This window comes from Heloderma suspectum, chromosome 4 (assembly GCF_057233095.1).
Source record: "Heloderma suspectum isolate Gila_16-S chromosome 4, 16-S_ref, whole genome shotgun sequence".
Classification (NCBI taxonomy): Eukaryota; Metazoa; Chordata; class Lepidosauria; order Squamata; family Helodermatidae; genus Heloderma; species Heloderma suspectum.
This window is the reverse complement of record NC_139461.1, coordinates 292,451,721-292,479,147: the sequence shown is the minus strand read 5'-3', so window position 1 is coordinate 292,479,147 and position 27,427 is coordinate 292,451,721.

The window sequence follows — 27,427 nt, the reverse complement described above, 5'->3', positions numbered from 1 at the left end:
CACAGTTACAAGATGGGGGATACGTGGCTCAACAACACTACAAGCGAGAAAGATCTTGGAACTGTTGTCGATCACAAGCTGAATATGAGCCAACAATATGATGTGGCTGCAAAAAAGGCAAATGCTCTTTTGGGCTGCATTAATAGAAGGATAGCTTCCAAATCATGTGAAGTACTAGTTCCCCTCTACTTAGCACTGGTTAGGCCTCATCTGGAGTACTGTGTCCAGTTCTGGGCGCCATACTTTAAGAAGGATGAAGACAAACTCGAGAGGGTTCAGAGGGGGGCAACGAAGATGACCAGGGGACTGGAAACAAAGCCCTATGAGGAGAGACTGAAAGAACTGGACATGTTTAATCTTGAGAGAAGAAGACTGAGCGGAGATATGATAGCACTCTTCAAGTACCTTAAAGGTTGTCACAGAGAGGAAGGCCAGGATCTGTTCTTGATCATGCAATAATTCAGGGCATGGAATAATGGGCTCAAGTTACAGGAAGACAAATTCCAGCTGAACATCAGGAAAAAATTCCTGACTGTTAGAGCAATACGGCAATGGAACCAATTACCTAGGGAGGTAGCGGGCTCTCCCACACTGGAGGCATTCAAGACAAAGCTGGACAGCCATTTGTCAGGGATGCTCTGACTTGTATTCCTGCATTGAGCAGGGGGTTGGACTCAATGGTCTTATAGACCCTTTCCAATCCTACTATTCTATGATTAGCATTGTTCAGGGGGTGGACGCAGTGGGGGGTGGTAAGGAAGGCAAACCCCACAAAAATTGGGAAGACAATGTAAGGAAAGTCTGCAAAGTGGCCTCTTATTTCTAGGGGGATAAAAAAAAAATCTCAGGACTTTTCTGGGAAAAATGTCTTCTGAGAAATGTTGGCTCAGCTCTACCTGTTTAGAGTTCAGCACTTTCTGCAGGATCTTCCACATTTTTGAGGGGTGATTGTAGATGCATGTTGTTGCTAGGGTTGGCGGAGAATTTCTCCCCGAAACTTCGGGGGGCCGAGCGCCAACGTGTTCGGCCCCCCGAACAGGTTTCTGGGAGAAATCCTCCGCACCCCCCCACCCCCCACACCCTCCGGGGACGGGACATACCTTCGCCGAATGTCCCTCCCGGCGGCGGGTCTGGCCGGTGGTTCGGCGGTTGTTCGAGCGGGGTGGGAGCGGCAGCCGGTCTTTTGACCGGCTGCCGCCGCCGCCATTGCAATAAAAGAAAAAAAAACCCGCCCCCTGATAGGCTACGTGACGATTCACGTAGCCTATCATGGCTAGATTTGCAAAGTCAGCCGTGATAGGCTACGTCAATCGTCACATATCCTATCACGGGTGACTTAAAAAAAAAAGATTTATGTAGACTACGGCGAAAATAAGGGCAATGCTATTTGCGTTGCCCTTATTTTCGCCGTAGTCTACGTAAACATTTACGTAGACTACAGCGACTAAATAAGGAACGCGAATGGCGGCTCCCTATGGGGGCCGCCATTAGCGTACGCGCTTTTTTTTTTTAAGTCACCCGTGATAGGCTACGTGACGATTGATGTAGCCTATCACAGCTGACTTTGCAAATCTAGCCATGATAGGCTACGTGAATCGTCACGTAGCCTATCAGGGGGTGTTTTTTTTTTTTTAAACTTTCTCCGTTCGCGGCCGGGCGAGGCGGGAAGCCTCCTCCCCGGCCTGAATTTCGGCCAGGGCGAGGCGGGAAGCCTCCCCCCCCGGCCTGAACTTCGCGGGGGGAGCAGCAAAGCGCCTCCCCCCCACCGCGAACGTCCTTCGAGGACAGGTAAGGGACTTTCGTCCACCCCTAGTTGTTGCTAATGCAGGTGCAGAAAGATGACTGTGCAATAAAAGGAAGGACACTCTCACACCCCTCAGTCACCCCTAAGTAAGGTAAACACACAAATGCTGAACCCAACCGATGAGAATTTCTCTGAAATTTCTCCTCCTTTGGATTTCTTTTCAAAATCAATTTCTTTTCTGTGAAATTGAAGGGGAATGGTTAAAAAATAATGTGGAAGAAATTTTGGGGGTAGCACTAGTTTTGAATGTGTTGATGTGCACTGAAGGCTGTTAGATTATTGGAGATTTTCTTAGAGACATTGTTAAACATTAAAACAACAACACAGAGAATGGACAACTTTCCAATTGATCAGTTTCACTGCTTTATCTTTATAACTCCCCCTGTGACCTTTCTCTAACGTGTACTGGCGGTTCCAGGGTTCCAATTAGGGATGGCATGGGTGCCCGATTCTGTCTGGGAATCTGGTGGAAACGCCACGCCTGCCAAGGCCCTGCCTCACTCCCCCCCACTGCTTGGTGAGGCACCCACACTCACCCAGGCCCCATCCTGAAACACTGCAAGCACAATTTGTTTTGTGGGGGGAATGGTGATCGCAAAAATGTGCATATTTAGATTTATGCAAAAGGGGGGTATGAATAGCCCATATACGCAAGATCACAGGCATCCAAGTGGGGTGCTGTGGCCTGCCTTGGGTGAGGCAGAAGGGGCATGAAGTGGCACGAAGTGGGTCAGCTCAGTCACTCCAAAGCACTTTGGCACATTTTAGCGAGATCCAGAAGCCCAGCCCAGCCACGCCACCGCTGCTGCCTCCCAGTCCACAGTGTCAGGATTGATTCTGAGTTAGGGATGTCAGAGAATTCCACCACAGATCTCGGTGAGGCCGAATGCCAGTGCATTCGGCCCCCCGAAATCTGTAGCGGAACGGCCTGCCCCCCTGCCCCCGCGCGGATCCCCCCTAGGACGAGACTTACCTGGGGCAGATCTTCCGGGTGGATCTTCCGGATGGCTGCGGCGATGGCTGCGTCATCATCGTTGGCGTCTGGTCTTCCGACCGGCTGCCACCGCCGCCATTTCCAGGCTTGTGGAAAAAAAAAAGATGTGATAGGCTTTGTAAAGATTTACGTAGCCTATCATTGTTGGGGGTGGGTTAAAAAAAAAACGCGTACGCAAATGGCAGCAGCTAGGGCCGCCGCCATTTGCGTTCCTTCTTTTTACCGTCTTAATCTACGTAAATATTTACGTAGACTATGACGGCGAAAATCAAGAGGAACGCAAATAGCGTAGCAGGCGCTATTTGCGTCCCCTTTTGATTCGCCGTTGTAGCCTACATAAAGATTTACATAAGCTAAAACGGTGAATGAAAAAGGGACGCAAATAGCGCCTGCTACGCTATTTGCATTCCCCCTGATTTTCGTTGTCATAGTCTACATAAATATTTACGTAGATTGAGATGGCCAAAAAGAAGGAACGCAAATGGTGGTGGCCGTAGCTGGCGCCATTTGCGTACGTGGTTGTTGTTTTTTTACCCAGAGCCCTCCGCAGCTGGAAATCTGGCTGCAGAAGGCTCTGGCCTTGCCAGGCCGGGCCTGGCCGGCTGCTCCGCAGAGCTGCCGTGGAGGACAGCCAGCCGTTCGAGGATTCAGGGGGGAGGAACGGAGCACCTCCCCCCCCAGCCAGGATTCCGGGGGGAGGGATGGAACATCTCCCCCCCACCATCAACATAATCTGTGAAAGGTAAGACACTTTCGTACATCCCTATTCTGAGTGCAGGGAGAGAGTTAGCAGTTCAGATTCATAAGAACAGCAGCCAGAACTGGGGGAGACATTTTTACAGGCCAGTTCAGATATGGGTGGGCGTGCTTCTCAGGTTACCAGCTCCCAGATGGCCAGGCATGAAACCTCATCCTCACCTCCCTTTGTGAGAAACAGCGAGGAGGTAGGCATGTTAGCGAATTCCGCCATGGACTCCAGTAAGGCCAGATTCTTTAGAATCCGCCCTCCCCCGGAGTCTGTGGCAGAACGGAGCAATCCCCTCAACCACCCCACGAAACCTCCCCGAGATGGACCCTACCTTTTGTCGGCCATCCGCTGCCCTCGTCTGCAGGTGCGAATGGCTGCTCTGGTCTGCGGCTGCCATTTCCCTCGCTACTTAGCTGTGATAGGCTATGTAAGTATTTACGTAGCATATCATGGCAAAGAGCAGGGACGCAAATGGCATCCACTACGCCTTTTGTGTCCCTGCTCTTTTCGTGATAGGCTACATAAATATATACGTAGCCTATCACAGCTAACACAGGGATGCAAATGGCGGCCGCTACTGCAGCTGCCATTTGCGGCTGCAGCTCGGCAGTGTATGGAGGTCTGGCTACGGGTGGCCCCAGCTGGCGGCTCTGCGGACTCTAGGGATGTCAGAGAATTTCTCCACGAATGTCGGGGAGGCCGAATGCCAGTGCATTTGGCCCCCCGAAATTGGTGGAGAAACGGTCTGCCCCCCCGCCCCCCCAGGATGGGACTTACCTTGCTCGAATGTCCCTGGCGGCAGCGGCGGCTCCGGCGGTGGTTCGGTGGCGGCGGCGGCCGGTCTTCCAACCGGCTGCCGCTGCCGCCATTTCCAAGTTAAAACAAAAACAAAAACAAACAAATGTGATAGGCTACGTAAAGATTTACGTAGCCTATCACGGCTAGATTTTTAAAAAACACCGTGATAGGCTATGTAAATGTTTACGTAGCCTATCACGGCTGACTTTGGAAAAAAAAAATAAAGCGCGTATGCAAATGTCGGAGCCCATGGGCGCCGCCATTTGTGTTCCTTATTTTGGCACGTGTAGTCTACGTAAACATTTACATAGACTTCGGCAAAAATAAGGGCAATGCAAATAGCGTTGCCCTTATTTTTGCCCTAGTCTATGCAAATGTTTATGTAGACTACACGTGCCAAAATAAGGAACACAAATGGCGGCACCCATTGGCACCGCCATTTGCGTACGCGCTTTTTTTTTTCCCCAAGTCAGCCGTGATAGGCTACGTAAACATTTACATAGCCTATCACGGCTGACTGCAGGGATGCAAACGGCGGCGGCTATGGCTGCCGCCATTTGCGTCCCGGCAGACGATGAGGTTTCGCAGCCGGAGAGATGGGGCGCCTCCCCTAGGCCAGAATTTTGGCAGGGAGTGGCGGGGCGCCTCCCCCCCGTCCAGAATTTTGGCGGGGAGGGACGTAGCACCTCCCCCCCACCGTGAAGCAAGCATCGGGATCAGGTAAGGGACTTTCGTCCATCCCTAGCGGACTCACCGCGAGGCAGAGCCAGCCGGGGAGGATTCCAGGGGGAGGGACGGATCGCCTCCCTCCTACCGCGGATCCCCGGAATGGAGCCAGGTAAGGGATTTGTACATCCCTACGAGGAGGAGCTTGAGGTCTGTGACCTAAGGAACACTAGGCGGAGAAACAGAGATTCTAGGCAGGGAAACACTAGGCGGGGAAACATCAGGGGCGGAACTTAGACATTCAGACCGGTTAGCAATGCATGATAGGCTACACAGGGAAGCAGCAAGCAAGGGGTGGAGCCTCCCTCTCTAAGTTAGCCTAGTCAGACAGCTGCCTTTTCAAACTGCGGGCAACTCTGGTTTATTCCCATTTGAATCCCCTGGAGGCATTTCTTTGTAGCCAGAGAGTCTTTGAGGATTTGCATCTGTAATGAACCTGCAAATAATGAATTAAAGGTGTGAGACTGAAGCCTCTCTTTTTGTGTGTTGTGAGTGCTGGAGGAAAGAGGGGGGCAAGGGAACCCTGACACACAGCTCCTTACCTGGATCCTCTGGATGTATGACAGCAGCCATTTTCTTGTTCGGGCGGGGGGAGAGTTATTTTTAAAATGGTGAGTCCCTATATTTCTAGAAATAGATCCTGCAGGATCTATTTCTGGAAATAAAGGGAGTCACCATTTTAAAAAGTGGCTCCCTTCCCCGGAACAACAAAATGGCTGCCAGCATGTGTCCAGAGGGCCCAGGAGTTGGCAGTGACAATGGCTCCCTGCAGTGGCTCCCTGGTGATGGCTCCCCATGGTAGCTCCCACAGTGGCAGCTCCCCTGGCAGTAGAGGTGGCATGGTGGCACGGTGGCAGCAGCTCCCCCCCAGAACAACAAGATGGCTGGCAGTGCATGTCCAGAGGGCCCAGGTGAGGAGCTGGGGGTGCATGGCTCATCGGGGGTTTGGGGGGACCCCCCGAAGAGGGATTTGGATGTCCTGCTTTGGCTCCAGAGGCTGAAGTGGGTTGGGGCCCACCAGAATCAGCCCAAAGCAAATTGGGCCTGTATCAGAAGCCCCGAAGCAGCCTCTGGGGCAGATTGGGGGGGGGGTGTCCATGCACAGTCCTAGTTCTTTTGTTTTGTTTTCCATTTGTTTACAAAATGAATTTACACTCTCTTTCTGCTGGTTGTGGAACAGACAGTGCCAGGTCTAGGTTTTTGAGGGCCCTTGGGCAAGCCACCCTCAATGGGCCCCCTCCCTCAGGGATCTACCTTCGTACCACCATTATCACCAGCTGTGCTTGCTTTTCATCCTCTTTCTTATCATTGCTAACACTTGCTTACTGGCTCCCAGTCTGTCAAGCAAGCAAGTAGGCCATGGCATCAGCTGCTCCTCCTTCTCACAACCACTGGTGTCTGGGCCAGAGCGAGACACAGGTGAGCAAGCACGTTGCAACGGTGAACAGAAGGAGCAAGTCCAGGGGGCTTTTTTTCAGTAGGCCTCTGCAGGGTTGTGGGCCTGTGGCAGATGCCCAATCATGCCTACACTTGTTGCCAGCCCTGGTAACAGACCAAGTGATGCAAGCATGCAGGGTAGGATGAGAAAGAGTGAGAAAACATGAGTAGCTGAGGATCCTCCAGTGGGCGTCAAAGTGGAGGAATGATTTGGACCCAGATTTCTAGGGATGTTGGAGAATTTCTCCACGAATCTCCGGGGGCCCGAATGACAACGCATTCGGCCTCCTGAAATTGGTGGAGAAACAGTCTGCCCCCCCCCCCGGGATGGGACTTACCTTCGGTGAATGTCCTTCGCGGCGGCGGGTCCTGGCGGCGTTTCAGCGGCGTTGTGGTGGCGTTGCGGCGGCTGGTCTTCCGACCGGCTGCTGCCGCCACCATTTCCAAGTGAAAAACAACAACAACAAACGTGATAGGCTACATAAACCTTTACGTAGCTTATCATGGCTGACTTTGAAAAAAAAAAAAAGCACGTACGCAAATGGCAGCGCACATGGGCGCCGCCATTTGCGTTCCTTATTTTGGCACGGGTAGTCTACGTAAAGATTTACATAGACTACGGTGAAAATAAGGGCAATGCAAATAGCGTTGCCCTTATTTTCACCGTAGTTCCCAGTCCAATGCTCATTCCACCATGGCCCACTGCTTTGGTACTGCTTCTTATACACAGAATGAATGTGAACAAAAGCCTTTCCTGTGATTTAGTAAATAACAGTACAGCTGTTTACTTCTGATTAATAACAGCACTTGAATATTTGTCAGAAGAACTGTGCTTGTTAAAAGCTTGAGTTGCCCTTTGTCTAGTGTATGCTGACCCAAGTGACCTGGATTCAAATCCCACCCTAGCAATGGATTTGCTGGGTAGCCTTGAGCAAATGTACTTATCTGAAAAAGGAAGTAATTCCTTTGGTAATGATACTCCGAGTCTAATGAGATAAGGAAATATTCTCATCTGCTGCAGGGATAAAATCAGTGTTCAATAAAATTAAATTTAGCTAGTTTTAAAAAAATCTAGACATCAGTGAAGCTTTTCTGTTTTTCTCATGTGGTCTATATATGTCATATTTGTACTAGCTTGTTTAATAGGGGGAAAAGTATATTTAGCATGATCACTCATTTTTGCATTTTCCTTAATAGAAGATATGAGGGTTTTTTTGGGTCTTATTATTACTTATCATATTTCTTGCTTCAGGAGCTGTCACCACTGATAAACAGTATACAACAGACAGCTGTGTGTGTGTGTGTGTGTGTGTGTTTTAGGACCCCCCCCCCCGTTTGCTTGTTTTAAAGTTCTCATTCATTCTACTGTGCAAAACCTAAAGCCCTTCTTCCTGGCACAAAAAGTGGTGCTTTTTTCACCTTTTAAAATATCCTACATTAAGGGTGCTAGTCAGTGGCTAGAAGGCCACAGGACAGGTTGGTTCCCAGGACCTGATTCTGGAGCCTGTGGTCCGAGGTTGGTTCCCTGAGAACTGACCTCCACCCCCTCCTCATAAGCAGTGTGGAATGGCTCTGCTCTTGAAAGAGGAGCGGCAAAAATGGGGCTTTCCTGGGGGCCTGCTGGGGTGGGGAGGGCGGAAGTGCCGTTCCAATGCTTCCTATGTGTCAGCCAGCGTCTGCCTCCCCACTCCGCCTTCCCACAGCTAGATAGCCAATTTCAGCGGTCTAGCCGCGAATGCAGGTCAGCTGAAGTGTGGAGGAGATGATCCTCCATGCTTCTCCTGCCCTGCATTGGATAGGCGGGCGCCTCCGAGTTCGGAGGCACCCACCTATCCCCATAGGACTGCACCCTAATTTCCTCTTTAAATCCATGGGTAGAGCTTAACAAATTACAGCTGAGGTCATGCTGTTAAGCAAGGGGCAACACAACTTGCCCTCTTCTTCCATGATGGGTCACCTACGTCAGCGGTCTTGACCAGGTCTGTTATTGAAATTGTTTACTGCAATTGTTTTTAGCTATTTGTAGGGATGTCAGAGAATTTTTCCATGAATCTCGGGGAGGCCGAATGTGCTGGCATTCGGCCCCCCGAAATTGGTGGCGAAATGGTCTGCCCCCCCACCCCCCCGGGACGCGGGGCTTACCTTTGGCGAATCTTCCTGGTGGCGGCGGCTCCAGCGGCGGTTCGGCAGTGGTTCGGTGGCGGTGGCTGCGGCAGTCGGTCTTCCGACCGGCTGCCACCGCCGCCATTTCCAGTAAAAAAAAAGAAAAAAAGTGATAGGCTATGTAAAGATTTACGTAGCCTATCACGGCTAGATTTTTAAAAAATACCATGATAGGCTACGTAAATGTTTACATAGCCTATCACGGCTGATTTAAAAGAGAAAAAAAAATGTGCATATGCAAATGGCGGCGCCCATGGGTGCCTCCATTTGCGCACGTGCGTGTTTTTTTTCTCTTTTAAATCAGCCGTGATAGGCTACGTAAACATTTACGTAGCCTATCATGGCTGACTGCAGGGACGCAAACAGAGGCGGCTACGGCCGCCGCCATTTGCAGACCTGGCCGGCCAGGATTCGGGGGGGGAGGGACGGAGCGCCTCCCCCCCACCTCAAAACAATTTCATTAAAAGGTAAATCACTTTTGTACATCCCTAGCTATTTGAATTGTTTAAATTTTGTATGTTCAAATTTTTAGACTATGTTTTATTATAATGTTGTATCATGCAATACTGTATAATGTTTATAATGTAGTTTGTATTTTTTTTGTGAATTGTTGTGAACCGTCCAGAGAGCCTCAGCTATTGGGTGGTATAGAGATGCAATAAATAATAAAATTATAATAATAACTGCTGTGCAGCGGGATGTCCAGAACTCTGAACTCAGCAGTAGAATTAGGGATATGCAATAATCTTGCCTCACCTGCCACTTGAAGAAATTTTTCTAGTCTTATCAACAGTATCTGTCTTTCCTCAGAATTTCTCATGTTTTGCATGAGGAGAAATCCCTCAATTTGTTTCAAGTTTCTAGGGATGTATGAAAATCACTTACCTTTCGGGGATTATGCTAATAGTTGGGGGGGAGGCATTCCATCCCTCCCCCCGGAATTCTCGCTGGGGGGGGAGGCACTCTGTGCCTCCCTCCCCCGGAATCCTGGCCAGCCGGCCGCCGCTGTTTGCATCCCTGCAGTCAGCCGTGATAGGCTACGTAAATGTTTATGTAGCCTATCATGGCTGATTTAAAAAAAAACAAAAAAAATGCGTGTACGCAAATGGTGGCGCCCGTGGGTGCCGCCATTTGCGTTCCTTATTTTGGCACGTCTTAGTCTACGTAAACATTTACGTAGACTAAGACGGCGAAAATAAGGGGAACGCAAATAGTGTAGTGTCTACATTTACGTAGCCTATCATGGTGTAATAAATAAACATTTACTAACATAAACATTTACTAACGTAAATAAACATTTACGTAGCCTATCACTTTAAAAAAAAAAAAAATATTTTTTTTTTTAAAAATCTAGCCGTGATAGGCTACATAAATCTTTACGTAGCCTATCACTTTTTTTTTTTTACTGGAAATGGTGGCAGTGGCAGCTGGTCGGAAGACCGGCCACTGCTGCTGCTGCCACCACACCATTGCCGGAGCCGCCGCCACCAGGGAGATCCGCCCAAGGTAAGTCCCATCCTGGCAGTGGGGGGGGGGTGGCAGACCGTTCCGCCACCGATTTTGGGGGGTCGAATGCGCTGGCATTCGGCCTCCCTGAGATCTGTGGCGGAATTCTCTGACATCCCTACAAGTTTCACAATAGGCAAAAAAAATCTCAGTGGCAACTCTAAGTAGTCATTTTTTTATTTAAATTAAACATATTTGCTGTTTTACAACCAAAAACCATTCTCAAAGCAATGTGCAGCAATAATACCTCCCCCCCAATCATAAAGAAAAGAAACCAGATCAAAATGAGCAGTAATTCACATTTAAAAGGAAGTGGCATCCAGCATCAGAAATAAAAAATAATCCACAGAGGACCAAGTCGTCCACAACTAAAAGCCTGTCAAAATAGGACAGTCTCCACTATTTTTTTTTCTAAAAGTTGATAGATAAGAGGCTAGGTGGACATGCTGAGCAAGGAGAAGTTCTAGAGTCTGGATGCCACAACAATAAAGGCCATATTCCTTGGTGGAAACTGTCTTCTTGCTCTGTTTTATTTTAAAATTGACCCTTGGCATAGGCCCTGTTGTATGTGCAAGCCACGTTCTTGAGGACTGCTTGCTCCTCCTGCAATGGAGGGGGGGGGGACATTTCAGAAATCTCAAAAAGGTTTTAAGGTTAATACGATATGGAGCAATTGCCTATTGCCACTTACTCACTGGTGTTTTGCTGACTATACATTTAAGAGTGCAACTCTATGGTTTCTGGGAGGACTCTCTGTGAAGAGCAGAAAGGGGATGCCATAACTCCTAGCAATGTAAGCAGGAACAAAAGGTTGCTTGGATTGAACACCAATCCAGCAAGGTAGGCTGCCACCACCAACCTTTAGGTCCAACTCAGCATGAGCCAGGGGGCTCTCAGACTTTACAGGACACCCTTAAGGCATATGAAACAAGGGCCCAAGCTGGCACCCTCTGTTTCAAAGCCCTAAACCTGAAACCTTAAATGGTAGCAATAACCAAGAGGAATGCTTATGCTCAGGACTTTGTACGAAGACTTAATTGGAATGAAACACACAAATTCAAGTTATGATAGGTGGTAAGTTTATTTACAAAAAAAGGAAAGGGGAAAGGGAATAACATACATGGAAACAGAGCATTCTTTGGAAAGTCTATTCACAAGGCAAAACAATAAAGCTGACGAGGCCTGTCTATATGTACTGAAGCATGGGTCTTCAGTAGAATATGACCTCAGAAAGTGTCAGGGTGGACACTAAGCCCATAGAACCCCAGAGTAGTTCTGATTCTGAGGAAGAGCAGCCATCAGTTGAGCCATCTGATCATGGAGCAGCTGATCCTCTAGTGCTAGAGCTTGCACCGCCGGGTCCCTGGCACCCTCCATACGGCAATAGGAGAAGAGAGAGAGAGAGAGAAAAAAGACGAATGGGGACCAAGCTGTCAAGGGCTCCTTGGAGGCCTCTCTCAGTCTAATCCAGTAGCCAAGTCCAGACACAGACAAAGGGATTCTTTTCAAAGCTTTATTCCTCTTTTACAACTTAACAACTCTACTGTTAGCAACTAGCTATGAGCAGCAGAGTACCTATGCCCTAAGTTGGAACAGTTGGTCCCCATTTGAAGGAGAATCACTGGCAGACCCTGAACTTATGGGCTAGGGAGAGTCCCTCCCCTTTTCCCTTGGATCCTCTGGGCGCAACCATTGTTTGCGCGCCAACCGGGCACTACGCCTCCTTTCTGCGCCCTCCATTTGGCGCCGCTCCCTGCGTCGGCATCGCGCGTCCAGCAAGTCTGCTTCCCACACTCTCTCACTCCTGGGACTGCTATCTATGCTAGAAATGCTGGTGGGAGGAATCTCTGCCAGCTGTTGACCCTGGGAAGGATGAGCGCGCTCCTCTCCCAGGAGAGGCTGCTCTTCCTCAGAATCAGAACTACTCTGGGATTCTATGGGCTTAGTGTCCACCCTGACAGAAAGTAGCAATCCTGAACAGACAAGAGAAAGTGCCAAATGAAACCAGACAAAGGCAATGGGTAGCTGTACCTCCACTAGTTTTGTGCCCAAAAACCTTTAGCAAAGCTAAGGTGATTCTTATTAGCCAATCACAAGCGAACTGAAACAGTCTTCTCAGACATTTCAGGGGCAGAATGTTCCCACAAACACTCAACTGAACTAATTCAGCTCAATTAATGCAGGTGCTGTTGAAGCCCAGGACAGGTCGAGGTAACAGATGGTCTGATGAATATATGCAGGCTCAGCTTCATGGAACAGAACTTTACATGCTGCCGAGACACAGAAAGAAAATGGATCTTTTGACACTCTCTGATGTGTGGGGTGACTAAGACACAGCAGAGGGGGTGGCCCCCAAAGCATGGTCCTGTTCTGTCCCCTCACAAGATTGGGATAGCATGATGGGGAACACATGAATTCTGTTGTAAGCCATTCAGGTCTTTAAATGTCAATACCAGAGGCTGAGGAACATTGCAACACGTTCTACAAGGAGCTCTTTCACTCTCTGTTGTTCCTTGTGCATCATGTTTGTGTTCATAGTGACCTACCCCCTGCCTTTCATATTACAGAGGGATTGACTGCAGGATCTAAATTTCATTTTGATTCAAATTTATATAGCTTATTGGGACTGAAAGATTAAACAATGTCTATGGAGGACCCCTTTATTTCAGTAGATACTCAAGCACACCGAGCCATCCAGTGTAAAAGCGTTCTCTAAAACACCATCCTATGCATGTTAAGACAGAAAAATGCCCTACAACTCCCAGCATTCCCCATGGCCCTAGGAGACTCTGTCCAGATTAGTTCAGAAGCCAGAATTAAACAACTTCTATTTGTGTATCAACTACTGGCTCTTAAAAGGAGAAGAAACCCAAGAAATGTGTTCATAGGAAAGTAGTACCTAATCCTGAAAACCAATTGCTCAAACAAGTGTAGAGCATTTGATTTGCCCTCCATTCCAACTTCTAATTCTGTCATTCAGTTTACACTAAATCAATGTTTAGCCCACTCTAAATGCACACAGCATCCCTTCTCCTTGCTTGTTTGACCTTGCCCAGATGAACTGCGTGAGTTTCAAATTTTATTCTCTCTTCCTCCACCAAGCATATTTTGGGTGGCATACAAGTGCCAGCAAATGGGATCAAGTTGATAGCAATATTGCACCAAAGTGGGTCCATGATCCCAAAATAAAGTCTGCTCAGTAGGCAGGACACCAGTAACATTAGGGAGGCTTAACACATAAATCACAATTACTGGTGCTTATCCTCCTAAGAGATAGTTTGGCTAAATTAGAAGTTTGCCTAGCATTACTGCAACAGATGGCCTTTGAAGAAAGTATTTCAGAAACTGTTATGAATTCCTCAAGCCAGGAATATCCAAGGAGTTAGGCATCATTTGCTCCCAAATATATCCCCTAATGAAGGTCTATCTAATAGGATGATGAACAAATTTGCAATGGAAATATATTAAAATTGATGGATTTTAATAAGCCAGTATGAGAGCCAGTATGGTATAGTGGTTAGAATGTTGAACTGGGACTCAGGAGTTCTGGGTTCTAGTCCCCACTTGGCAACAAAGCTGACTGTATTATTTTGGGCCAGTCACTGACTCTCAGCCTAACCTACCTCACAGGGTTGTTGTAAGTATAACATGGAGAGGAGGACCATGTAAGCTGCCTTGGGTTCCTTCCTAGAGGGAAAAAAAGCAGGGCATAAATGTGGTATAATAATAATAATAATAATAATAATAATAATAATAATAATAATATAGTATAATAATAATAATAATAATAATAATAATAATAATAATAATAAAGAGGCTGTACACTGCTTCAGTCAGAAGTCCAAATAACAAGTCGAAGAGGGCTGCTTCAGAGGTGCCTCCGTGTGATACAAGTTTCTTACACTGGTCAGTCAGACAATTAGGGATGGGTGAATGAGCGATGCTTTGAGATCGCTAGGATTCTCCGAACATCGTCTCACTGCTTGTCTAGTGCCCAATTCCTGTTCGGGTTTGCGATCGCTGCTCGCTTTGCACAAACAGGAAAACTGTGCAAAACAAGCAGCAATCAAATGTGAAATTTGCACATAGACTAAAGCGGGTCTTTCAGTCTGCAAGTTCATACAGCGTGTGTACACTTGAAAAATGTGCATGAAAAATGCATACCTTTGAAAAAATATGCACAACTACGCCTTCGGGCAATCGCCAAGCTGCTGTTGCTGCCCTTTACACCTGTAATCTTGAGTCATTGCCCCTTTAAGGCAGCCATAGATGCAACTTTAGATATGCGGAAGTAACAGAGAGCCATGATTGTGTGCACAGGTGCAGCTCAGTAAGGGGGGATGGACGGCCTTACAGTGCTTCTGGTTGGTCACTGAGCAGGCAAGCAAGCCCCCTGCAGCCTGGCGAGTGGGGTCCGGGTGTCCGGACAAGGGTGGCCAGGCAGTCCATTGGACTCCACCGCCTGCTCAGGCTTCCATGCCATCCCTAAGCAAGTTTCCAAAGAACACATTTTTAACATTATTTTCATGAATATGTTCATGAAAACATTTTTTGTGTGGAGTTTCCCCTAACATATGTACTTCTGTAGTCATTCTTTTTTAAATGGAGAACTGTATTCCATAATTCAGTGAAGTGCAAATTTCGAAGGATAGATGAGTTTCAGTTTGCGTCTTGGTTGGAAGTGTAAAATTAGCTAAGTTCACATTAAAATGAGAACTGAATGAATTAATGAATTATTTATTATGGTCACAGACCAACACAAGTTTGTATACACAAGGAAGATGCACCTGATTAAGAATAATTAGATAAAAACAATACATCTTAAAATGGGACCAACGTGTTTTCCCCTAATTTGCATTGAGAATAAGAAAGAAATTTGTAAGAGAACGGAATGAAAATCTCCTTCATCCCTACAGTCCAGAGTCCACACATATTTCATGTTGTGTGTTAGATTGGACTTGTGTTCAGTGCTTACACTGTCATCTCATAAGAACATCCATGCTGGATCAGACCAAGGGTCCAGCTAGTCCAGCATTCTGTTCACATAGTGGCCAACCAGCTGCCTGTAGAGAACCCACATGAGTGCAATAGCACCCGCTCGGTCATGCTCCACAGCAACAGGTGTACTGGAGGTAGCATATAGCCATGGGGACTTTGTAAATAATCGAGTGGCAGAGTCAGATGGCTCATGTCTTCAGCCACAAATGATGGACCTATTCATCATTACAGTTTGGAAGCTACCATTTTATTCCTTTTTAATCTATTACAAGATAGACTTTTAACCAAATCATGCAAAAACCCAATTAAGAATGTCTTAGTCTTTTATTACATTGCATTAAATATTAAAGGGTCATAATTTACATATGGTCAGCAGATATACTTCTCTTTATTTTTTAAAAAATCCTTGTGAAACCCTAATTTGATTTTAAAGCCGAGGGGAACGTATATTTGCATAATATCCAATTATTTAGCTGCTTGATCATGCTCTCACACTGGCGGTAGTGTAGTTATTGGAGAGTCAAAAGGTGCCAAGGTAGCTTTAAAATACTTCCTAGTAATCTGCTAAAGCAGATGGCTATAGTTGAAGTATAATTTTTCTATCCTGAACTAATAGAGTAAAGAAAGGGGGAAACTTGAGAGCGATTAAGCACTTGGTAAAGAAGACAGCCAAAACAGTTCACACTTATCCAAGGAACTCATGACTCTTCAGACAGGTGTACAAATGCAGTCACATTACTGATTCCACCAATGTAAAAGTTAAAAAGGAAGTTGCACCACAAGACACTAGATGTTCCAATTATCCAGTTGATAATACCAGTTGATAAAAGGAAGCTGTACTACAATACCCAGATGTTCCAATTAGCTAGTTGATACAAACCCTGACTGCTCATTGGAAGGACAGATACTGAAGCTCAAATATTTGGGCCTCCAAATGCAAAGAGAAAAGTCACTGGGAAAGACCCTGATGCTGGGAAAGATTGAAGGCAAAAGGAGAAGGGGACAGCAGAGGATGAGATGGCTAGATAGCATCACCGATGCAATGAATATGGACTTGAGCACACACTGGGACCTGGGAGAGAGCAGAGGACAGGAAGGCCTGGCGTGCTATGGTCCATGGGGTCATGAAGAGTCAGACACGACTGAACAACTGAACAACAACAACAACAATCAATTTGATTCCCTTATGAGGCAGTAGGGATTGATTCCATTATGAGGCAGTAGGGATCCCTTACCTGCCAGTCTGGGGGGGGGGGTCTGCGGTGGGGGAAGCGGTCTGTTCCTCCCCCTGGAATCCTCTTTGGCTGGCTCCACTCCATGGTGATTCCACGGAGCTGCCGGCCAGCTCCGAAGTGCCAGCAATACGGCCGCCATGCCGTATCGCTGGCTGAAGGGGACTACTGACTGCAGATGCAAATGGCATCCAGGATGCCATTTGCAGCCATAAAGGCCTTAGTTTAAGGTAAAGGCAGCCATTTATGGCTGCATTTACCTTAAACTAAGGCCTTTCCGGCTGCAAATGGTGTAGTGGATGCCATTTGCATCCGCAGTCAATTCGCCCAGCCAGTGATACAGCAATGGTGGCCGTATCGCTGGAACTCCAGAGCTGGCTGGCAGGGAGGATCCGGCCAGTGAGGATTCCTCCAGGAGGTGGAGGTAAGTCTTCCGATCCTCCACAGACTACGGGGGGGCGGATTCTTTTGAATCCGGCCTCACTGGGGTCCGTGGAGGATTTCTCCCCCATCCTTATGAGGCAGCGTCATATGAAAACAGTGTTTTTTCCCTGTACCATATGGTGTAAGTTTGAAGAAAGATTATAAAGCAGCTTATGTTGGTCTATACATTGTATATTTTAATGCGCTCTGTGAGTTCCAGTACCTTCGTCTGTGTGCATCAGTCTGCTTCCAAAGTGAATCTGTTTTCCATTTGTTTGACTCACAAATCTAACTTATTTCCATATTGTTCTCATTATTCCAATCCATTATTTCATCATTGTCAATTCTTTCTTCAGCTTGAGGCATGTAGTACTTATCCTGGGCAGTGTTTATCTAACTGACATTTTACCATTACATCAAAGCTAACTGCTAAAGAAAAGGGGAAAAAAAGAGAGAAGAAGGGATGTATTACAAGGAATTCAGAGCACAGTCCTATACATGTGTACGCAAAGCTAAGCATCATTGGGTTCCATAGGACTTACTCCCAGCTCTTGGTATAGGAGTGCAGCCTTAATGAGTAAAACATGTGATTCCATTCTTTTGAGTTAGGGTGCAATCCTATGGCCATTAGACAGCATCTAGGCAGTCGTAGGATTTTTCATTTTCTGGGAACTGACCTCCCTGGCTCCATGCTCATAAGAGCAGTGTGGAGTGGATGAAAACGGGGTGTTCCTGGGAGCAGGGAGGGGATGGTGGAAGCACCATTATGATGCTTCCTATGCACCATCCAGCCCCCCCCCCCCCCGTGCTCTGAGGTGCCCTGGCTAGACAGCCGGCTGTCTAGCCACAAATGCAAGGCGGCCGGAGTGTGGAGGAGAAGAATCCCTCTGTGCTCTGGCCACCCTGCATTGGATAGTCAGTGGCCTCCAAGTTTGGAAGTGGCAGATTATCCCCATAGGATTGCACCCTTAAATGATAAAAGTAGTTTGTTTTGCTAGATATGAACTGTTAGGACAATGCTTCTGTTTAGATGGATGGATGGATGGATGGAGAGACAGACAGACAGGCAGACAGACAGACGCCTTTGTAATGCTTCCTAAGAGCAACGGGCTTTTCCAGGTTGCATGTAGATGCATTCATGAAACACCTGCAGAGGTCACTCAAGCCTGCTTAGTGTTAAATGAAACCACATACTCTGTAGAAATGCTGATAAATAAGAATAGAGTCAAACCTGCTTTCCCCACAGTCCTCAAAGAGCTCTAAATTTCTGCTTACTAGGAAATAACTGACATAGCTTTAGTTTCCATTTCTCAAGACAAGGATATAAAAATCCTGAGCATGCCCAGCTGAAGCAAAACTGGAGAGTTCCAAGTGCTTAATCAAGCTTGAGTTGAGTTTTAGAATATCAGCTTGAGAGATCACAGTAGCAGAAATACCTAAGGCAATGGAAACTGGTTCCCAGGTCCGATCCAGTAAGACGAGATACCTGAGAAATCCCAGCAGGTGTGCCCAAGTGCAAAGCAAGATTTAGGAACACTTAACTCTGCATGGGGCCACAAGTTCTCATAATTCCTGGTTATGAAAGAGAGAGATCAGAACCGATTACTTGCAGAGGTATTTTGAAATTAGGACAGTGGGTGCATGAAAGTAAGCTGAGGATTGCCCAGTCCTTTTGTAGATTTGATATGCCTTAGTCATAGGGAGGTATGGATTGTGTAAAATCCGTTCCATCTGTGTTTCACAGATTGTCAGGTGCCTTTTGTTCTGATGTCCACTCATCACCGGAATCAGATTCTTTTTAGTTGCAGAATTTGTGCAAATTCTCACATGCAAAAATGTGCACATTTCCCCCAAATGGGCATTTTCACGCTTTAGCCTACGAGGGAAATGCATATTTTTGGTCATTTTTTAAAATAGCATATTTTTCCATGACAAAATTTGCTAAAAATTCTGGAAAGTAAACAAACAAGCAAAACAGTCCACAGGTCCCTGGAATCTGCCTGATAGGGAAAAAGCTGATCTGCTGTGGAATTTGCATGTCGGATTCATAACAATCGAAACTCATTTGTTTCCATTGCAGATTTCTCTGACATCCCTACTTAGACCTAATACCAGCAGTAATGTTGTGGAGCCAGGGCTCACCAAGGATTTATGAAACATTCATTTCAGTACATTTTTTAAAAAATCAGGATTTACCCAGTTGGCATCTTCTGAACGGAACACAGACATAAATGTAGTCTGCATTTCTGAGCTTGCAGCGTCATATATGCAAACCATGTGCATGAAAACACACACACACACGTACTTTTGAAAAATGCACAAACACACTTTGATCAATGGGGGAAGAAAGTGTACATTCCAAACATGCACATAACTGATGAATATGTTTGGAAAGAAATAGACACAGAAATACACAAGGTTTTCATGTGAAACAAAAGAACAAACAAAGATCACAAACTTCCTGACTGTTAGAGCAATATGATAATGGAGCCAATGACCTGGGAGGTGGTGGGCTCTCCCACACTGGAGGCATTCAAGACGAGGCTGGACAGCCATCTGTCGGGGATGCTCTGACTTGGATTCCTGCACTGAGTAGGGGGTTGGACTCGATGGCCTTGTAGGCCCCTTCCAACCCTATTTTCTATGATTCTATGATTCAATCTGATAGAGACATGAGATTGAAATGGAATTCGGAGAACGGCAAACTTTAGTTTGGCACATATGCAGATCTCTAGGGCTCACAGGCTTGAAGCAACAGGACCTTTTGATTAGAAGGGATGATGAAATCATTTACCATGCCACCACATGATTCCTTGTTCCCTCTGAGCTTAGCTATGATCCTCACAGGAAGCAGGTGGTGGTGGCAGCGGGGGGGAATGGATTTTGGATTTTCCCAGCAACAATATATACTGAGCTATTCCTGTTGTATTTTGGGGTGGCTTTGTCTTGGATGGATAATTAAGAACCATTAGCTTTACAAAAAACCTATAAAAGAAATATCACACACACGCACACACCCCTGGATTGGATCAACACATCTGCCTGCATTTTTAGGCTCTCCTTGGGGGCATGTTTATGGGGACTGTCATGATAAGCACCTGCCCTTCAAAATTTACCACGATACCCCTTGGATTTTGTGAACTTCTGGTCCTATGCTTCCACCCGCTGCCACATTTCCCTCTGTATCCATGTTTATGTGCCACAATAAATCTGGCAGTTTTTCAGGTGCCACACAAGCCCTTTGTTGTTTTTATAACAACAGACGCAACAGACTTCATTGTATTTATTACAACAGACTTTTACCCCTCTTGAATTCTCCCCCATGTATATACATTGCAGATTTTCCAGATCGATTAAAGTGTTTATTATTTCATTTTTCTTCTAAAAGATTCACACTGAATCAAAATGAGAATTTGCTTTGGCTTAAAATGTTGTTCTTTTGTTAATGTTTAGTTATCATTTCTAAACTTTTATTGTGTTTGTTGATAACCTTCTTTTCTTCTACCTTTTAAAATGGGAGAAACATTTTTTTTCATTTGCAAAGAATAAAAGTGTAAGCATCCAAGCCCCTATAAATATATATATAGAGAGAGAGACTGTGGGAGAATTTAATGCAGGAAGAACTAGCAGTAATTTCCCACTGAACTGAGTGTGGGGCTGCTTTAATGTTTAAAGTTATGATCATGTTTAAGCGCTTTGCTGAGTTGGGATATAACTTTACACTGCCTAGTGTAAAAATGCTATATTTCTTTTGTGTTTCGAACTTACTTAAATATCTGTTTTCATTACGTATTTTAGTACCTCATAAAAATGCTGGGGGCAAGAGAAGACTGCTTTTGTATGTTAAATGCTGGAAGAATGGATAGGAATGCTTATATTTTATGAATAAAATCTAAACTTCGTGCCAATCAGGGAGGAGGCCTCTAATATTTAGGACATCATTTCAGACATTTATATGCTATCACCTTAGTCCCTAGGGGTTTTAACTAGGCAGAAGAAGGCTTTTATATGGGTATCTCTAGCTGGACAAGAAACTACATGTGCAAATGAATGCTGGGTGTGCAATTTTCTTCTTTCATTTAACACCCATGGCATGGCAGTATGTATGTATGTATGTATGTATGTATGTATTTCTTTTAGTGTATTTTTAGATTACCTCTCCGCTCAATGAGTGCCCAACATGATGTACAATTTATTTACATTGCATGCCTAGCCCTTAACAAAAATATTTCAGTGCAGCCAATCCACTTTTGAAGAGGGGACTGGACCTGATTCCACCTGCCCTCTCCCTGCTAAACAGTGAATCAATGGCATTTTAGTCTTTTTAAGGCTGCAGACCTATACATACGTACCTGGGAGTAAGTTCCATGGAACTCAATGGGTCTTATTTCTGAATAGGTATGTGTGGGGTTGCACTGATCCATATACACTCTGTCAGGTTGGAGCCAAGACCAAAGTATTTTGTCCAGATCATTGAACAATACCAATTAGAAAGTAATTCATGGTCAACAGCAACTGGCAGTAACTACTTTATCATCATCAATCATCATCATCACAGAACATAGAGTGCCTGACCCTCACTGTGGTCCAGACTCAGAACAAAAACAATGCGTTACTGGAAGAAGGAAAAAATAAAAGGCCAACACCATCTACAGTTCAAGAGTCTCTCTCTTTTCTGTTCTGACTAGCTTGATGGTTTTGGAGCCAGTCTCAATAATCTAGGAGTCTCAAGCTAGGCACATGGGCAATCAAATTTCAGAGTTGATTGATACCCGATTCCCAACTCAGTCTATATTTCACTTTTCAGAACTCCCCTCATCCCCACTGGAGTGATTTATTTCCCTGCTCATTTTCCATTGAGAACTTATGCTAGGAAACAGACCCAGCCTTCAAAGGCTGTGTTCCCTTTTCTCTGAGTTCCCTAATTCCTTTACTGCATTGTTCATAATTATTGAGCCATTTCTATTTCATCCTTGAACTGTCTTGGTGGTTGTGAAATATGCGGCAGTATTGATGTCCAATAGCATTAGCATAAAGGCAGTAAAATGGTTACTGCCTAAGATCTTCACCAAAGAAAAAACAAAGTAGCAAAGGTCAGTTAGAGACAGCTAGAGAGGGAATAGTTGGTTGGAAAAGTGTGTGTGTGTGTGTGTGTGCTTGTGTGTTTAACATACTAGACTTCATCTCTAGAAAATCGGTAGCAAAGATCACACTAACAGGAATGCTGGTATATCATGGCGAAATGGTATAAAATAAGAAAGAGAATCAACATGTATTACTTTCTGGCTAGGGGTGGCAATACATTAGGCTATTTCATTGTTTCTGACTACTGTAAACTTTTCTTTTATAGGAATAGAAACTAGACCAGAACAGAAACTATTCACTTTCTTTCTGTAGGTGGGGTGGGTAAGCATTTTCAACAGTACTAAAAAAGCCTCACCTTTGCAGTAATTGTTCAGCACTCATTGTGAAATGTTGGGTTATTCATTTACTCTGTTCAACGTAAATTTTACATGATTTCCAAGTGTCCTCATTCTCAATTGCCCTCACTTGCCTTCAGTGCTGTCATCATCATGTAGCCAGATCTAATTGTCCATGAAGCATTGTGACATCAGCTTGTTCACTGAGTATTCCCTGATGGGGTGAGATTACCCAGTTGACTAATGCAGGGAGGAAAAAGAAGCAGCAACACTGATTCTGACAAGAAAACCTTGGTGCTGAACAAGACTGAAAAAAAGGTCTTGTCTGATGCTTCTGTGCTACTTCCCTGCACAACATGCAACCAATTAAGCCAAATTTAAGCCACCAGACATCCATGGCAGTCTACCAGGACCTTGATAAACCTTTGATCTTTTAACATTTATATTTTTTGCCTGGAAATGCAAAAACAAGAGGTTGCCTAGCATGCAACTGCCTAGTTATATAATACATTGCTGGTTGGGTGCATTTGACTTGGTAGTCATAAACTATGCCGTTGTTCTCTGGGGGAAGGGGGCAGGATGGAGATCCTATTTTCTACTACGGCAGAACCTTCTACTAGGTTGGAGTTACCTCTATAGTCTAACTTAGAGATAAGCAGCTTTCCCCATACTCTTTTGTTATTTCCATGCATTCTTCTTCAGCTGCATTCTGATTTTATTTGGAGAATTTCTAACAGTAGCTTTTGGAATACAGACCTACCTGCACAGCCTTTTGGTCCTTCATCTGTTCATGTCATTCCTTACCACCTCTTCTAGGTTATTGATCCACACAGGCATTTGTGCCACATGATAAAACACCATGCAAAAAAGGAATCTTGTGGATGATCTCATCTAGGGTTGTGTGAACTCACCAGAGTCTGCGCTGCAACCTGCTCGCCAGATCCCAGCTCACTGCCAGACCCGGCTTGCACTGGGATGCAAGCTGGCTGGTGGTTCGCAGGGGCCCAGCGAGCACTGTTGCTGCCGCTGCCCAGAACAACTGTGTCCCTGTCTGCAAAGCACTGGCAAAGAGGGGCGCAGTTGCTCTCGGTGGCAGGAGGGGAAGGCTTCCCATCCTGCCATCGCTGCTCAGGAAAGGAGCAGGGGCTGCTGCAATAGCATGACTCGGCATGCACTGAGTAGGGATGTACGGAAGTCACTTACTGTTTTGCGGATCTGCTTCGCGGTGGGGGGGGAGGCGTTCCATCCCTCCCCCCCGGAATCCTCAACCGGCCAGCTGTGCTCAGCGGCGGCTCCGCAGAGCAGCCGGCCAGGCCCAGGCCAGAGCCATCCGCAGCCGGATTTCCGGCCGCGGAGGGCTCTGGGTAAAAAACAAAAAAAACAAAAAACCACGTACGCAAATGGCGGCGGCTATGGCTGCCGCCATTTGCATTCCTTATTTTTGGCCCTCTTAGTCTACGTAAATATTTACATAGACTATTATGGCGAAAATAAAGGGGAATGCAAATACCTCCCGCTACGCTATTTGCGTTCCAATTTATTTTGGCTGTAATAGTCTATGTAAACATTTACGTAGATTAAGACGGCCAAAAATAAGGAACGCAAATGGCGATGGCCATAGTCACCGCCATTTGCGTACGCGTGTTTTTTTTTTAGCCTGCCATGGTAGGCTACGTAAATACCTACGTAGGCTATCACGGATTCCGCAGGGACGCAAAAGGCGTCCCTGCGTTAGCCGTGATAGGCTACGTATGTATTTACGTAGCCTATCACGGCATGAAAGAGGAAGTGAATGGCGGCCGCAGGGCAGCCACCATTCGCAAGTCGGTGCCAACGGGAGCAGGTAAGTGCTCCGTTTTGCGCTATTTTCGTGGGGTGGGGGCTTCGTGCCACCTGACTTTCGTGGGTTGGGGGAGGCGGGGGTTTCGTTCCGCGATGGATTTCGGGGGGCCGAATGCACTTGCATTTGGCCTCACTGAGATCCGTCACGGAATTCTCTGACATCCGTAGCGCTGAGTTGAGCAAGAGCAGTTGCTCGTGGACTGGCATCTGGGGGGGCCCAACTGGCAGGACAACCCTAATCACATCTAAATAACTTCAGTTTTCATGAAATTCTCATATGGATGTCCATCACCAGGAAATGCGGCCCTTTCTGAGCTTGCTGGAGTTCCGTGGTGTGTCTGACTCAGCTTGTGGTTTTTCCCCTAAATTTGGGAACTTTTTCCGTATTTTTTAAAATTGGCAGAAATAGACATTTGCACCTATTGCAGCCGTGATTTGCATAATGTGTACAAATTGTGGCCACAGTTTACACACATTATGCAAATTGTTGCTGAAATGTGTTCAACTCCATAAATCACAGCCACAATTTTGCGCAAAGGTCTATTTCCGCAAATAAAAACATACAGAAAATCTGCTCGCTGGCGTGACTTGCTATGGACCGAGTTGGGCTGGCTAGTGGAAGGCAAGCTGAAGTCCGGGGGCTGAGCCAATGAAAGCTTGAGCTGCACCCCACAACTGGATTTTTCTGACATCTCTAAATTCTCATGGGTGGGGTATGAGGTTCTTGCATTTACTTTAGTTATGAGGTGGCTGAGGGATGTGAGTGTCCTTTCACTTTATAAACATCTCTCTAGTGGTCTGCAGCCTCCTGAAGTAAAACTCAGGGAAAAATGTCATGAAGTAATGCCTCCTATGTTTTTTTTTTTTTTCCAGATCAGGAAGCACACATAACCAGGGAGGCTGCTGAGCTATGGAGTGTAATACGAAGGATAACATGCACAGCACCATTGGCCACCTCTCAACAATAAGGTAAGCTCAAAAAAGCTAGCAAAACACATTAAAAACAAATTCTATAGTGCCCTGAAAATGTGGCAAAAAACTGAAAGCCTCTTTCATGGGGGTGGAGGTGGGAGAAAACTTTCAGGAAATTGGAGGACAGATTTTGACGCAGCATTACTACCATGTCATCCATTACCACTGTAGTGTAAACCATGAGATAACCCATACCTTTGAGGTATGGAGAAGACATCTAGGATGTGAAGAGCATCACATTCATAAATGATCTGGTCAAACACAACTCTGATTTTATTTATTTGTTTGTTTATTTATAGGATTTATAAGTTGACTTTTTTAAGGAAAAGGACTTCCAAGGTGGTGTACAAAATTTAAAACCACAAAGCACAATGAAACAATGATAAAACAACAACAACAACAATAAAGTCAAAATTAACAATTAGAACCAAATAACAATATATACCCAATGGCACCCAATAAAGTCCTGTTTCAATTATAGGCCAAGGTTTAGGTTAAGTTAAGACTTTAGGGCCTGATCAAAGGCCTGTAATGATGGGGCATTGGGGGCATGTATTAGAACAGAGTTTCACAAGTGGGGGCCACTAGTAAATATTTTTGTAGCCGATCACGGCAAAGGGCAGGGATGTAAATGGCTTCCACTATGCCAGGCGCCATTTGCATCTGCATCCCAGCAGTGGTTGGCTGCAGATTGCAGCAGATGGACCTGGACCAGCCGGCACCAGGTAGGGTCTGTCCCTACTGGACTTTGCGGGGTGGCGGGGGAGGGAACAGTCTGTTCCACCATGGACTAGGGACGGCGGAGAATTCTGCCACGGATTTCAGTGAGGCTGAATGCCAGTGCATTTAGCCCCCTGAAACCCGTGGTGGAATGGCCTCCCCCCTGCCCCCCCGCGGAATCCCCCCTGGGACGAAGCTTACCTGGGGCTTATGTTCCGGTGGCAGTGGCTCTGGCGGCGGCTCCGGCAGCAGCTGGTCTTTTGACTGGCTGCTGCAGCCGCCATTGTCGTCCCGCTCTTTGCTGTGATAGGCTACATAAGTATTTATGTAGCCTATCACGGCAAGCCCCCCCTCAAAAAAAAACAGCGTACACAAATGGCGGCGGCTATGGCAGCCGCCATTTGCATTCCCTATTTTTCACCGTTTTGGAGTGGGCCTTGTGGCGTAGTGGGCGCTATTTGCGTTCCCCTTTTTTTTGCCGTAATAGCCTACGTAAATATTTACGTAAGATAAAACAGCGAAAAATAGAGAATGCAAATGGTGGCCACCATAGCCGCCGCCATTTGCGTACGCTGTTTTTTTGGGGGGGGCTTGCCATGATAGGCTATGTAAATACTTACGTAGCCTATCACGTCAGCCTGGCTGGATGCAAATGGCGGCTGCTACAGAGGCTGCCATTTGCGTCTGCAGCAGTCTGTCCATGGCCGGAACTCCTCCCCCCCCATCGAGGATTCCGGGGGGAGGGACAGAGCTCCTCCACCCCCCCGCGAATCACATCCGCGAAAAGGTAAGTGACTTTCGTACATCCCTACCATGGACTTACTGGAGTCTGTGGTGGATTTCTCCGCCATCCCTACTGTAAGTGCAAGTGCCAGCTCCAGGTTTCTGAGAGCCCTTGGGCAAGACACCCTCAATGGGCCTCCTTCCCTCAAAGAGTTGACTTTCTCACCATCATTGTCATCAGCTGCTTTCCTCCTTCTCCTCTTTCTCATCATTACTACCACTTGTTTGCTTGACAGGTAGCGAGCCAGTGAGCAATTAAGCAGTGGCATCTACTGCTCCTCCTTCTCACCACTACTGTTGTCTGGGCCAGGTGAGAGGTAGGCCTGGTTGCCATGGTGAAGAGGAGGAACAAGTCCAGGAGGCTGTTGTCAGTGGGCCCTTGATGGCATGTGGGTCCTGGGCAGGGGCCTGACCATGCCTACCCTTGATGCTGGCCCTACACTGTGCCTCCTATGCCTAACCCAGATAGAAGGATGGATGGACTCACCTCCATGTATCCTCTCTGGGCACTCGATGAACCAACACTGCCTCCCAGGACTTCTGCCCCCACTGCCTCTCAACCCCTCTCTGTCTCCTTCCTTGCAAGGAGACCATGAGGAGTTGAGAGGAGGCAGAGGCAGGAGTTGCCCTCCAACCACTCATTCTCTCCTTGCAAGGAGAAGAGAATGAGGGGTGGTGGGTGGCACAGGACTTCTGTCCCTGCTGCCTCTCAACTCTTCATGGTCTCCTTGCAAGGAAGGAGATGGTGAGTGGTTGACAGGTGGTGGTGGGCAGGAGTCCTGTTCATAGAATCATAGAATCATAGAATAGTAGGGTTGGAAGGGGCCTACAAGGCCATCGAGTCCAACCCCCTGCTCAATG